This window comes from Pezoporus flaviventris, unplaced genomic scaffold (assembly GCF_033815535.1).
Source record: "Pezoporus flaviventris isolate CSIRO_AGI_PZ_B2104156 unplaced genomic scaffold, CSIRO_AGI_Pfla_v1 ptg000016l, whole genome shotgun sequence".
NCBI lineage: Eukaryota > Metazoa > Chordata > Aves > Psittaciformes > Psittacidae > Pezoporus > Pezoporus flaviventris.
The window spans coordinates 10,656,285-10,672,280 of NW_026892564.1; the positions used below are offsets into that span (position 1 = coordinate 10,656,285).

The window sequence follows — 15,996 nt, forward strand, 5'->3', positions numbered from 1 at the left end:
TTAGATATTTCTTTGTCAGGGGAAGACACGATTCCCCATTTGTTGTCTTCTTACATGAACAGTTTGCTGGAAATCTACTGAATAAAAATCGCAACTCTTGCCCTCATCTGATTAGTCTATTCCAGTCTTTACTCTCAAGTTCCAGGGAGAAGCTTTTGCTATTAAGGCTGCCACTGGTAGGAATTTTCTGCTAAGAAGGGTTTTTTTTTCACTGAAAAATGAAATTCCAGAAAAAAAACCCAAACCCCATCTGAAATGACTTAGTGTAAAATCTGAGTGACCATAAATTTACTGCTGGTCCAGGATTAGTGGTTTGGGGCTTTTTTTGAGTCAGAGAAAGACAGAGACAGGAAGGACAACAGACATGATATCGGTAATTTATGATGCTTCTGTGACAGATCACTTAATTTTGAGTTCTTGTTTTCTGTTCTTTCACAGTTCTGCCCTGACTGCATCCCATAGCATGCTCTGATGCTGATCTTTCTTGTTCTGCCCTATTCAGGGGATAGTGGAACAACCTTCCCTTTTGTATGTGCAATGGACCATTGATCTGAGAAAACCCTTGAGCCTGGTTTACTGAGTGACACTTGGTATCTATTTTCCCCAAAATTTCAGGACATCACACTATCAAGAAAACCCAAACAACCCAAAACAACAAAAAGCCACAAAAAAATAACAGCCTACAGAAAGAAAATAAATGAGCTTTTTGTTTTACTTGTATTTATCATCCTCTCACATTTTGTGTTTCTCTTAGGCTTTCTCTTCTTTTTAATGATGTATCTTGTGTTTAATTAAACTTATTCAAATATCTTTACTGAAGCCCCAAACAAACAGAGGACCACTCCTGTTCTAACTCTAGTACATTGGAGCAGTCATATTGACTTCACTGGTAAAGGATCAAATTTCTTAAGGCTCCAGAGCACCAGAGTTACACTTTGATCCATTTTGTGCTAATAATACTTAATTTTCTTTAGCAAATGTAAGCTAACACACGTAGATAGTGGTAAGATGTCATCTGAAACTGAGTTCTCATATGTAGAAAAGATGATAAAAAATATTGCATTGGTTGCATTGTAGTTATAAGACTGAAAGGATACAAAAAAGTGCAGACTATTTATATGACAGAAGCACCACATGCATATTTCTACTTCACTGCATTAACCAACCTGAAAAAAAATCACATTTTTCTAGTCTGTTCATAAACTGAGAAGAGAAGGCTGAAAGACTGGGGGAAAAGGTAGGTAATACGTATCTAAACATCTCATCATGGGACTAACTTTTCATTGTCACGTTTTTACCATCTTTTTTAGAGATAAAAAGCATTCTAGTGTATTTAGTGAATTTAGCAGTGGAAGTATATGAGGATACTTGAAAGCACAAACCAGAGACAGATTTAAACAGGTTTGATTGGTATGACTCACTGAGGCCCTGCAGTCAAAGGGACCTGCTGGGATTACCACTTGTGTTATTTACTGAGGTAGTGGAGGTTACTGCTCTAAGCATGGTCAATATGTACCCCAGACATGAAAATCTGGAAAGTAATTGTCTACACTGAATCTAGTCACCCCAGACTCTTATGAACATTAGAACTTTCTTTCTCTAATAAGCATTTAATGCTAAGAAAGATGAAAAAGACAGGTCAGAGGTGTTTCTGGAGTTGTTCCTCTTCCTTAACTATAAAGTAACTTTCAGATGCCTACATGAGATAAGGCAATACTGAGAGCTAAAGTGACTGGAAACTAGCTCCATCTCGCATCGCTTTCCCTGCTTGCCCCAGGACAAGGCAAGGAAGCTGTGCACAGCTATGCCACCTGCTGCTCTTCTCCTGCCCTTCTTTCCTCTGCCTTTCCTTCCCTGGCAACCTCTGCACCTGGCCACATCAGTTGGATAGCAAACATTTTTATACCAAGTATAAGATATACATTTTGGCGCCAGCCTTCTGCTCTTTCACTATGGAGCCTGCATTCACAGCACTATATTTCGGTGTCTTTTCTGCTCTGTGACCATCAGTGCCAGTAGAAATCACAGGCAGATTTAGGGGCTGCAGAGCAGTAAAAAGGCTGCAGAACTGCACAGCACTGGGGAGTGTACCTTTGATGGGGACTGGTGCTTGGAAAGCTTTCTACTAATATGCACGTTAGTACCCAGTGAGCTTTGGGCTGCTATTGGTGTATCTGTGGCAGATGCACAGGCACAGGCATGGCTGGTCTGACATGCATGTTCACACTGAGAGAATGTTCAGCCTAGAGGTGTTCAGGCCTTCCTGCAACTGCTGCTGCTTTGTCTTTTTTAAAAATAAGAACATACTTGGTTGCATTAAATACTAAAAGCATAAATAAACAGTAAAAGCTTACAGCCATATCATTTTGTAGAGCAAAGTCACTTTTCAAGAACATACTTTGGGAAAAGTTGATGGCTGATTTACTAGATAATTAGGACAGTATTAGGCAAGGTACCTCCTGACTCCAAGAAACCCCACAACAACAAAACCCCAAGATTTCCTTCATAAAGTAAATATTTTCAGTGTCACAAGTCATCTATGTGCTGAACAATTCCAATAAATCTATTTCAGACTTGTGTTTCTGACAAAACAAATTTCATTGGTCCCTTTTTTTCTCAGCTCTTCCTCTCTGTTTCTTGGACAGGAAACACATAGCAGGTAATACTAATCTGACCTTCTTCTTGTCCTGGTACATAAAGTTTTTGCTCTCTTTTCGTTATCGCTCTTCATATACAACCACAATAAGTGTCAGGAACTGACAAGCAGTAAAACAACCTGTTCTCTTCTATCTCTTGTGTACATTGGCCAACAGAAGAAAAGATGTCTTACAGTAAGATATTTTGCAGTCAGATATTTTTATACAATTTTTTGTGGATCAATAAGTGATGCTGCTGCTCACTTCCAGAGTGAAACCAAAGACAAAGCAAGGAACATGCTTCTGAAGTGCAGAAATGAAGCAGTGCTGTCTCAACGCCATACAACAAGTCACATGCATCCTATCCATTTCGGGCAGGTCTTCCAGAGCTGTCAACCACCCACCTCTCCTCAAAAGCTTAATCTTATTAGAACACAATGTTCCTCACACTTCAAAGACTAAAGTACCGTTTTTATTTAAAATAAGAGGATTTTGTAAATGTCATGTTGTATTTTACTTCAACAAAACTGTACTTCTCCTCTCCCTCCCCTTAAAACAAAACAAGCCTTATTTTTTTTATATTTGTTGCTTAAATACCTTCTTTTATAAGGTAAGAGAATTTGCTTTTCTATCATAACCTTATTCTACCATACTTTTAATATAAGAGTACATGTAACAGTTTATATAGAGTTAATGAGTTCTGAATAACTCCTTCAATAAATCTTTAATCAGTTGTTAAAAATCCCAACAGGCTGTTAGGTTACCTATCACTTCAGTTTATAACCTTGAAGTGGTGGTCTTATAGATGCCTGTAGCAAGTATTGTGCATGCTCATATTTATCAATCAATTACATATTAACACTTTGTTATGACTGCGCAGTTGTTCAGAAGTGCTACCTGATATTTCAGTGTTCCACTCTCTATCTGTTGAGTTCCTGGATTAAGTGAAGCAGGTCGAGTACCAGAGGTTGCCTCCTGTCCCCAGAGAGCCCACATTCTTGGTATCACCTCTCAGCAGCCTTAGGATTTGTGCCAAAGTTTTTCTTCAAGTGAGAATTTTTTGTATGATGACTGGGACATAGAAGGGCTCTGAGTAGGGGCAGGGAATGAAAGTAGTTCACATTTTAGGATTCTAGGGTTTTACTGACAGCCTATTGACATTTCTCAGATATTCTCCCAGTGCAACTTTGTTTCCCACTTCCCACCACTCACTTTATTCAGGGAGTCTAAAAATAAAATAGAAAGTTACTTAGAGTCCTTCTTGTACAATGTTTGTGAATCTCAGGCTATAAAACCAACTAGTTGAAGGGAATAGTAAACTCCTCAGGGCACAATGTCCATGTAGCCACTGGAAAGGCTTCCTGGAATAAGCCCTTACACCCACACCTCCCTTCTGCTTTAGCAGTTCAGTGGTGTTGCATTGGCTATTTTAAACATAATGAAAAAAACCTGTCAAATTTAGGAAAAGTGAAGATCAGAAATGAATCCAAAAGCAAACTTTTCCAGTTTGAGCTGATAAAGTAGGTTCCCTTGTATTTTCCACAGATAAGGCTGTGGATACTAAGCCGTTTACACAATGCAAAACAACAGTTTCCATTGCTCTGTAACAGACAGGCTGATGTGCAGACATACAGAATTCCTAAGCTTAAACATAGACCTTTTTTCAAAGGCCCTTCTCCTCATCCAACCTTCCAGGGCTCCACTTTGCTATGTAACCTGTGCCTGGGAAGTGCTTCTGACATATTAGAGTCCTCGTTATGGAATAGAGGCTCAGCTGGGTGGGGAGCTGAATGACTAGGTGAGAAGTTGGAATAGAAGAGAAGGAACAGGGGCAAAAGAGATTGAACAAGTTGCCTGCAGGAACAATGGGAATAAAGGGAATAATCGGGATGAAGGGCCATTGATCCTGGACTATCCACTATATGAAACTCATCAGGGAGGTCAAGTACTTCAGCAGTATGGAGACACCCCAAATCAAAAGCAGAGTTTTTTTCAAAGCAAGGATCAGTTGAAAAAAAAAGTGGAGGAAAGACTTCCTTGCTTAAAGATGCTGTTGAAAATCTGTGTATATGGAGATTTGAAAGATGTATCTGGGTTTATTTTAAGAAGATATTTGGGGCTTTATTTGTTTTTTTTTTTTTTCTTTCCTGTAAAACAAAGCTTTTTGTTTTGTCTTAAGGTAGCTACCTTAACTTTGATAGTGTAACTTGAGAAAGGGTTCTTTGACTGTCAAACTACCTTTCTGAAACATACCCAAGTCACATGCACCCTTTTGTAGCATAGAACAACTAGAAGGCAAAACTAGCCAGCCTTGGAAGTCCCCAGATCTAGCAGTCTGGAACCAGAAGATCTGCCAATGCAGTAGCTCGATCACCTGTGGGTGTCTGTGCTCATGTCTAAAGCCAGGAGCTGAGAGCAATCCCCTCCTGAACTGAGGGAATTTGAAAGCACATGGGGTCCTGCAGTTGACCCCATTCACAGCCAAACAGCATTCAGCCAGGAGATGAAACATGACTGTCCTAACTGAGCTTATTTCGTTCATGTCATACTGATGAAATACAGACTACCTAGAGGTAAGGTGTTCAAGGCCAGGCTGGACAGAGCCTTGGGTGACATGGTTTACTGTGAGGTGTCCCTGCCCATGGCAAGAGGGTTGGAACTTGATGATCTTAAGGTCCTTTCCAACCCTAATTATTCTATAATTCTTGGATTCTAAATGAAGCTTGACTCCAGGTCTTTGTTTTTAATTTTCCACTCTCTTTTCTGTACATATATTTGCAACAAATGTGGATTATGAAAAACAGTACTAATAAAGTTATATTGATAAATTCATTCAGTAGTTCATGATGAAATTGTTAACCTTTTGCAATTAATTTGTTAAACATGTCATAAAACATTGTCATGTTTAAACAGTTTTAATTTGTGCACAAAATATTCAGGGATGTAGCAAGTTCCCAAATTGACATAAACTGAGAAACAGATTAGTATATCAATGGAATACATGAATTCTAATATGAGTTAAAATTAAATGTAAATGAGCTAAAAACTGTTAATAAGGCATTCAGAGACACTAGGAAGGAAAACTATGCCAAAGAAATCTTGATTCAGTAACAGTCTTTCAGATTTGTAGTCCAGCACTTTGTAACTAATTATAGAAGACTAAAGAAAATAGAACTGCTACTTTCTGTAAATGAGAACACAGTAGATGAGATAATGTCATATAGAAAGGTCATTATGATTCAATCACAGAATCATAGAATCATAGAATAGTTAGGGTTGGAAAGGACCTTAAGATCATCAAGTTCCAACCCCCCTGCCATGGGCACCTCACACTAAACAATGCCCATACATTTTGGGGCTATGACATTTGTTCTGGAAACACAGACACAGACACAGTTCCATTATCCTCAGATTATGTCTCACATTCACCTCTAATATCACCTAGCTGACATCTGACACAACTTTGATTTCATATTCTTTATGTCACTTCTGCCTATAAGTCTATAAGCAATCATGCTCAAAAGACTAACAGAATTTTCAGTGATTCCTCTGCCAAAACTCTTGTTCATGATCCAATTTAATTTCCGCTTCATTGCTATAGATCCCAATCTACTTGTAGCTACTCAGAAGACAACATATACTACTCCATCCCTACATAGAAATAAGAGTGTTTCTCGTCCAACTTCTTTAATTTCATGTATGCTTTTGGAAGTAATTTTCATGTTACATCTATTATTGTGAGTTATCAAGTCTGTGAAGCTCAATCTGCTTCAGCAGAACAGTCTGTTAAAACCCCCTCTCTAGCCAGCTCCCTCCCTGTTGCTGCTCCAGGGTTGTCTGGGAGATCTGCTGCTGATGTTTTACATGGCATGCATCATTCCCTGTTCTTTCAGGCTTGACAACGAAGTGCATGCTTTCTCCAGGTTATTTCCCTTACCTTTACTTCTTTATTCTCCTTCCTTACCACTGGAAAAGAAAAAGTTATTTTGGTGCCATGTTACTGTGCGCATGAAGGCATGGACAGGCTTTTGTGGTGGCTGAGAAGGGTGTTACTCAAAACAGATACGGCTGATGGAAGAAATGGATTCAAGGGCAAGAGAGAAAAGGACAAGGCCCAGCTTGTAAACACACAAAAAATAACTGCAATATTTTTCTCCCACCTTTAAAACAAAAAAAAAAATCTGGCTTCAGAACTTTGGATGTCAGGATAAAGCAGCATCTGTGTATGTTGCTACCCACCATCTCTCTATGGCACAGTATTTTTGCACAGTTTAGCAAATGATGACTCAGATGACTGAGCTTGTATCTCATTTAAGGATCATACATGTAGAGATATTTTACAGTCACTTGGAGACTACTTATTAACTGATAGCAGCAAAGTTTGGAATCTACTTTTTAAAAAATCTAGTTGCAAGGTATTCAGAAGAGGATTCTCTCCTCTGTCTAGTCTCCACTTACACCTGCTATGGGCAAAATGAGGAACTTACACATTCTCTACAAAGTCTCATACCTTAGATCTTCTTCTCCTTTATACTTGGAAGAGTCACAGGCTTTTATTCATCTCTTTTTCTATTTCAGAATCTTTCTCCTCACCTACATTAATCATTTAGATTCTCCATAGTATTTTTTCTCAGTTTCTTGCTGTGTTCTAATGCTTAAATTTGGCACATTATGGCTAAATATTTGCTAATTTGGGTTTATTTTTGTTCCTTTTGCAGAAGAATTTTAAATATTTTCTGTCTCTTATTGTTGTGGTTTAACTCTGGTAGGCAGCTCAGCCCCACACAAAATGTTGCTTGCTCCCCTCCAGCAGGATGGAGAGGAAAATCAAAAGAGTAAAAGTGAGAAAACTCGTGGGTTAAGAATAATACAGTTTAGTAGGTAAAGCGAAAGCTGTGCATGCAAACAAAGCAAAACGAGCAATTCATTTATTACTTCTCATCAGCAGGCAGGTGTTCAGACATTTCCAGGACAGCAGGACTATATCACACCTAATGGTTACTTGAGAAGACAAACACCATAACTCCAAATGTCCCACTTCCTCCTTCTTTCCCCCATATTTTATTGCTGAGCATGACGCCATATGATGTGCAATATCCTTTCAGTCAGCTGGAGTCAGGTCTCCTAGCTGTGTCCCCTCCCAGCTTCTCGTGCACCCCCAACCTGCTCTGGTGGGGCAGTCTGGGAAACAGAAAAGGCCTTGACCCTATGCAAGCACCATTCAACAAAAGCTAAAACAGCCCTGTTGTTATCAACACTGGGTTTGGTCACAAATCCACTAAATAGGCCCATACAAACCACCAGGAAGATAATCCAGCCAAAACCAGTATGCTGATGCAACCTGCTTTGAAGTCTTACAGGTACTACCGAAAAAGCCATTTGGCTACTGCTGAGAAGGCAACATGTCTCACCTATGAACATCACAGAAGATGATGGACAGAGAAACACAGCTCCTCTGTCCTCTGAGCCATTACTGATCCATCAACCCTGGAGGGACTGCTCTGCACCCTGTTCTGACTTCGAGGCATAAGTTTTGAGGAATGTAGAATGCAGTGATGGAGTTTGCTATGGTAAAAAAAGAGGGTAAAAGCCAAGGTTCCTGCTTACTTGATTGGGACTTTAAACTTTTTACGTTACTGGTGCTGTGGGTGAATGCAGTAAAGAATAATTTCTATGTAGAGAAGTACTTCAGAACTCAAGCTTTTCTGGGAAGGGTGGTTCTCAGATTCAATTTGATCTGATTCGATTTGATCTGATTTGTTTTCATTCCATTATGTAAAATATCTGAGCATCTGGAAACATGCACTTCATTTGTCAAATAAAACTGGGCTGGCTCACTGTGACAGGATTACTTTGAGTGATGCAGTTTGTACGACCACAGTAGAAATACTGGTTTCAGATTGCAGAAGCTGAGGCAAAACTAGAAGCAGGGAAAAGTATTACTTGAAAAACAATGAACTGGTTGTAAATCCTTAGGAAAATAGCATTGGACAACTGAATTGACGACCTGGAAAATAGGTTCAAATTAAGAAACATTAGGCTGTAAGAATATTGGAGGCACAGCAACAAAAGAAAAAATATTTTATGATGCATCATAAAAATGAGGAGACTGAGTCATTTTGAACTCTCTAGATGGTGCAGCAGTATGTTGTAATCGTGAGCAACCTAATTATGTAATGGCTTGCCAATGCTTCCTAAATGTGTGTCTGTTGGAACAAGGCATCATGTTTCTAAACTGCCACATAAATTTGAGTCTAATTTTCAGGGTTCAATACTTTTATTGAGATTGCAGTTTTTCTCTGTCAATGTCAGAAATGTATGAAAGCATTTATGGTAATTAAAAGAGGAATGAAAATATATGACCATAGAAGGGGCATTGCTGTATCCTGCCAACCTGGGAGTCTATGATGGCAGACTAATGGATGCTGAATTCTTCTATGTCACATACAAGTGTCATTGCATTTCTGGAAAAGGTACAGTGTAGGAAACCAAACGGAAGAGCCCAGCTATATACTACAGAGTAAACCACCCCAAAATTGGCTCACCTTTGTTATGTTGACATTGCTCCAATTTTACAGTAACCCCATCAAAGGACGTCTTGTTCTGGCCCACTGGGATCTTGCCCAGTCCAGCAGTTGTGCACGTCTTGCTAGTGCTCTCATACTTTGACAACTTACTGTGCACTATTCTACACAATACTTTGAGCTTTCTCCTGGTGTTGGTTTGTTCTGTATTTTTTTCTTTATTACTTTTGTCATCTTTCATCATCATGTGAGATGGTAATGGCTGGCATCTCTGGAGCATAATAACTGTCATTCCAACTCTTCCATAGAAAATAACAGCTGGACTTTTCCAAGGGTGTAATGCTGGTTGCTTTGATTTAAAGATTTACATTTGTCAATATTGGAAGCTTCCTTGCTTTTCTCTATGGATGAATTCATACCAACAAAATGTTTTGAAGTTGAAAACTGAATAATTGCTAATATATGAAATACTGTCCCATGGACAAATCATCTGCATTTCTCTGTATTTGATGTGATACAAGGTTTAGACAGAGGAATTTTTAGTAGAGTTTCTGTGATGTTCTGGACAATTAAAATACACTTTTCAAAATATTAGCAGAGGTAGTTATGATCTGTGGCTGTTTTCTTACATTCTAAAAGTGAAAGTTTACATCAGAGAATAAATTGACACCTCATGGTCCAGTTATGTTAAAAAGGCTATGTGGAAAAACATGGAAAAGCTAGTACTGTTTTCTACATTTTTCTGATATATATGATTCATTAGAAGAATAGGATACTATACTCCTTAGAAAAATAAGCAAATCGTGTCATTTGTGCAAAAAGCATTGTTGATGGTGAAATAGTATACAGCTGCAGTAATTGTAGCTGTCAGTGATGCAAGCGTGCAATTAAAAGCAACCACTGATATGACAAAGCTTGCTTTTCGTATCCAGGCTTATATCATATAAAAGATGTAGAGGAAAGTATGGAAGCCAAACTGAGGCAGAGTACCGACATAAAAAGAAAGCTGGCTGTATTAAACTTGTTACTGGATACAGTATTCTGCACAAATCAGGCCCATTTGGTAGGTTCCCAATGCTTATCCTGATAGACAGCTTCACTCTGAAACTCCTGCAATGAGGATTAGTGATTTTCTTCACAGAGGCAATTAACAAATACCAGAATGTATACCCTGCCGCTGATACTGCAGTTTGGGGAGATGTTGCTGAAGCAGTCCTCAGAAAGGCTGAACAGCTGGAGTTTGACTCTAACTGTTCTTTAGAAGGATGTTTCTTTCCCAATTCTAAGCAATACTGGTGTTACCCTGCGCACAGAGTAAAATCAGTGCTTCAGTACAAATTAAATACAGGAAATATATGAATGCATGATGTGAAAAAGAAAAAAGCTAAGAAAAGTGCTGGTTTTAAACTTGACTTAGTCAAGAAAAAAAAAGCCTTTTTTATTTTTTTAGTTCTTTTTATTATTTTTTTTTTAGAACAGAAGGGGAATGTGATTCTTCTGCAGAGATGCAGAGATGTAATACAGCCTGGCAACACCAGATTTATTCTGGTAGCCTGTTTACAGGGAATACATATTCAACCTTTCTGCTAAAGAGTGACCTGTTCCATGGAAAAAGCAGTTCAAAGAGGCCTGGGAGGGGAGAATGTGGTAGAAGGATGAAGTCTGGCATGTGGCAAAGTGGTAGAAAAGGAAAGAAAGAAATCTGAATGATTACTCATCCTTTCTATGTTGAACTTCAAAGAAGTCTGCAACCTGAACACAGCAGCAGGATGATGCTAATGAGAAAGTGCAGGGGACCACAAAAAAACATTAGAAGTCAGACAGGTCCTGTGTAAAGCTCAGAAAATAGTGTTCTACTGTTCTGCTGTTAAAAATCTCTTCTAGGAGCTGGACTCCCTCATGGGCTGAGCTGTGGCTGACTAAGGTTCTCAATAGAGAAATTCTCCAGTAATCCCAACCTACCTTCTGACACAAAGAAAAGAGCAGTCTTGCTCTCCTTAAATGGGGCTCTGAAAGCCTCCAAAGGATCTCCCATCTACAGAAGCAGCAGACTGCCTACAGGGACTCTGCTTATAATGTCAAATCCTCCCTCGACTTGTGGTCTTTGAAGCTTTCCTCCTCTCTGTCTTCTCCAATATTTAATACACCTTAAATCCCTCTGTAAGCATAATGTAAAAGATCTGAATCCTTTTTGCCTTCCTGCCTCTTTCATGCTCACTGCCAGAGTTGTTCCCATGGTCAAGGTGTTCTCTTTCATCAGTAATTCCTTTCTTCTGTTACAGACCTGAGCAGAAGAGCAGTAGTCCCCACTGCTGAGCTGCCCCACAGCCACAGCCTTGAGCTTATGGTCGCTAGCAAGCTTTCACCCCATCACAGTAGATGCTAATGTGCTGTTGGTATGGTGCTGGAAAGGCAGGGTAGGATCAGAGGTGTTATAAAGCTAGAGAAAGACCTAGCAGCATTCAGACCACTGCCCACTTGCTTCTGATTCAGGCCAGGATGAAGCTCAGCCTTCCAAAATAAACAACATGGGGAAAACGTTCAGGGACTAGTCATAGGTGCTAATGTGAAAAAACTGCTGACAAAAGCAAGCAAAAATAACATGAGAGAAAAGAGAGAAAGAGTCTGACTGGTCACAGACTGAATATATTACCAAAGCTATAGGCACCCATCAGTGTCCACAGGGTGTGCAAACTAGATGCCACAACCTGGCTAAGAAGGGAGGCCAATGGGGCCCATAGTTTAAAGCTAGTTTCAGCATATCCTTGCCACCATGTTTGTTATGTGGGTCTACTGTTAAAGTCTTTTGACGTGAAGCTAGTCAAATGCACTGCATTGTATGCAGCAGATCTTGTGGATGCAACTAAATGATACTGAAGTCTATTTCTAGGGTGGTATACACCCTAAAAAAATGGTTTTTCATCAAGGTGTAGAGGATCTATTTTTCTCATACTTTCAGAGGGTTCCTAAGTAATGGAGAATGATCAGCAATTAAAAGAAATGCTTCATCTATACCTAAATTTGAATTCTAAATACACTGAGCTTATTAAGTTTTGATACACTGCTTAAAAAAATAAAAGTAAAGCAGTGTATGATTCAGATACCTTCATGGCAGAAAAATGTTCATATTTAAATAAATATTTTGTGGTTTACTTCTATAATTTTGCATGAAGAAAAGCCTTAAGGAAATAAATTTCAGAAATTTTTAGTAAAATTACTTTGAAAAGGAGCCTTGTTAGGCAGGCTGAGACTTGGTATCTGTGTCTACCTATGTTACTATTCAGTAACAAATAATCAAATTATCAATCTCTTGTTTATGGCTAATAAAATTGATGAATTTTCATCTTCATCTTTGCAGACATATTAAGGCTGACAGAAATATGCAGTTCCAGCAAGTTTTAACTGTGAGATGTCAGTAGACTCACAAATTCTGGATTTAGGCTATTAAAGATAGACATTCTTAAAAAAAAAAAATAAAAATAGACCCTTCCATTAAATCAAATAGTTTTCATTATTACTATAGCAATTTAGCTGAAGAAAGAGATAAGCATCTGCTGTTATTCAAAACCCTGTTCTTTAGAGCTCCTAAGCCCTGTATTTTCAGTGGGGAAACAATTGCAATGCCTCATCCTAGAACTAAGGGTTTTTATTTCTTGTATGGGATAGAAATAAGTATTTTGCAGCTGCCAGATACATTATATATATATATATATATATATATATATATATATATATGTACTGCAGCTGAGCTTTGATACAATGTCAGGTTGAAATGCAGCATGTACCATCCCTTCCTGTGTTTTCCTTTGGAAAGCATCCTGGTGCATGTGCTGAAAGATGACCACTGTCCCTTAGCATGTCCCCTGGTTGTCCATCTCTGGAGCTTCTGGAGGAAACTACCCTGACAGGAATCCGAGTGCTGTAAGCAGTCTGACTGGCTGTGATATGCGAGTGTAAGGAGAACAAGGGCAGGATATTGATCTGAGCATATCAAGCCCCATTTACCCTTAATCTGCACTGGTTACTTGTTCTTGCTAGAATTTATAACATATACTCCTACCACACACTGATCTTAGACCTGTGCTTTATTTTGACAAATCACAAACACGAGACTCAAAATGCTGTCACTAATGCTTAGTGGATTTTGTGCCTATGGTAATGTGAATGGAAAATCAGTGCATTGTATTTTACCCAGATTTCCCGCAGCGAACAGAATCCCATTACACTCCCTTCAATGAACATCATTTTTTAGATTCTTGAACAGACAGGTCCTTTATTTCAAGTTTTCTCCCTGTAAGCAATGTGATACAACTCATCTGTGTTAAGCAAAATATACTTTGCTTAGCCTAAGCCTTTGTGTTTATTATCTAGTCCTTTCACCACCTGATATCTCTCTCTCTGCGGTTAAATCTGTCTATCTTTATAAATGATTCCTTAACAAAAACAAGTCTAAACCTATTTCTGCAGGGTGTTTATTTGCAGTGACCGATGACCTGATGACTTACTGTATCTAATACCAATATTAGGCGTTATTCTGAAACTGAACTTCTAAAAAGTGGAAGACCTCACTATAGAAACAACACAGTTGCATTTTTCCTTACAGATTCTGCTAGTGGCGACCTTTGTCAGTCTTCATTCCTGTGTTTTCCCTCTCTACCATCTCTTTCTAGCTGAAACTTGCATCAAGCTGAAAGGTGCTATGCTTGAAAGGATTTGTGGAGATGCCTTAAACTACAGAAATAGACTAGAAATATGGGTGAGAGCCACCCATTCCTGCAGATGCAGAAAGCATCCTGCTTCTGTGCTATAGCAAGGGAATAGATGTATCCACCTCTTATCAGAAGGTGTCACTGTTGCCTCTGGCCTTCCCTGTGCAGCAGTGCCGTAGAAACGAAAGCCCCTGGGTCACTCATGAAGTTTACTTCTGCCCTACTAAAACGTATTTCAACACCTGCACATATGGCTGCAATATTTAGTAAAATATTTCTGGATACCAGTTGGTCTCCGGGAGATGTATAACATCACTGTTTCTGAATAGCAGAACAAGGTGGGGGTGTTGATGGTGGGGGTGAGAAGGCTGGATTTAACAGTGCTGAATATGATTTTTATACTACTGACTTTTAAGCTGCCAGGGCAAAAAAAAAATATTTTAAGTCTAGTTCAGCTATCTTTTATCTGTCAAATAGCTAACCATGCACACATGCAATCAGTTATGACTGCCCCAAAAGATTGTGAAAGTGTGCCAAAATATACTAGAACCCAAAATCTCTGCTCCTTATGTTCTCATTAAATCCTTCTGACATTGCTACCTGCAGCTCAGGGAAAGGGAAGGAAAGAGATAAAAGAAGATTGTTCCAAAACATACAAGGTATACAAAATACAGGGCAACCAAATCCAGCTGTCTTCTCGGATGAGTGGTGCAAAGGGATCTCTGAGGAGGTGAAGTACTGTACCTCTACTGGGTGAAATGGAAAGGTCTGAGAACTCTTTACTCTTCACTGAAGCCTCCCAGCAATAAAGCAGTCCTGCTATCAGCTGTTTTCATACCCTTCTTCTTGTTGGAAACATTACATCTATGTCTACTATACTTTCTGAAGCCCACCCTCCCCACACACCATTTAAATAATTTTTTAAAATTATATGTTAACAAGGCTAAAGGCATAAAGATTTTGGATGGACTTCATGTTTACATCAACCTTAAAGTAGCAAAATTTGCTATATTTGACTGGGATTTTTAATGATTATATAAGATATTAAAATAAGTCCTTGCATTCACTTATGCTCAATAATACTTCTGCACTGAATTAATTCTTTAAGGAAACAAATGAAGCAGAAGGAGCTTGTTATATAGAAATTTTGACTTTGCATAGCTTCTTTTCCAAATCTTCATCAGACTGTTTCTAAAACCTAAGAGAATTTTCAGTGAATTGCATGTTAAACATTGGGATTTTCTTATCATGGTTTGCATGTTTTCAATTAAAAGCTTTATTCTATTGCCACTAAAGTAATTGGCAAAATCCCCATCAGCTTCAGCATCTCTAAAGTGAAGCCCAAATGTTTCTACTACGACAGATTGAGAAAGGTATTTTGACATTTTTGACCTCCTCAGTTAAATAGCCACAGAAGTGTCCTGAACCCGACAAGTACCAAAACCAATTCAATATAGTTTTAGGCAGATGACAGTAAATTTTTGTTTTATGCTCCGTTTCTCAAAGCAACTAGCATCTGGTGCACCAAAGACTTCATTAATTATATTTAGCCAACAGCATTATGCAACGCATATACTGAGGCACAGAAATTTTTCCTTCATTCTTTCGATAATCACTTTTTGCCTTGGAGCAAAATATATTATTATATTTAAATTTTGTTTGTGTAACAAAATTAATATATATACATAAAATCATTCAGCACACCTAAAACTAGAAGTCAGAAAATTGGACTCTATCCTCCTGTAAGACTGGATCCCAAAAGTTGACTCTGAACAAAGACCTAGGTTTTTCCTCAGTTTTGTTCCAGTCCTGCGAGGGGAACTCTGCTCTCTCTGTTCAATGATAAGAAGTGATACCTAAGTAACCTGGATGTTAGTAGAGATGATCCTCCCCAGACACCTGACAGGCAGTTCGCTTAGAAAACAGCATTTGAACTAATTTTGTTTGCATACTGTTGTGCTAAACTGGAAGAACTTTAATGAAAGGGGCTCTTTGCAGGAGGTAGATTTCAGAGACACCAGGAGAACAAGAGGAGACTGATTATGTTCATATCACATCTACATAATCTTGGATTTCAGATACGAAGTTGTCCCTAAGCTTCCTGTGTGTTGTCATAATGCACGTTGT

The 15,996-nt window shown here is 38.7% G+C and overlaps 1 protein-coding gene across 1 annotated transcript in view; it reads right to left on the reverse strand.

The window, feature by feature from the left end:
* Window positions 1–1,515: 1,515 nt before the first annotated feature.
* Window positions 1,516–15,996, reverse strand: part of TRHDE (thyrotropin releasing hormone degrading enzyme) — a 685,146-nt gene continuing 670,665 nt past the window's right edge. Inside the window, exon 20 of the transcript XR_009743632.1 lies at window positions 1,516–1,531. The gene's annotated coding sequence lies outside the window, so the exon portion shown is untranslated. The remainder of the gene's footprint in view (window positions 1,532–15,996) is intronic.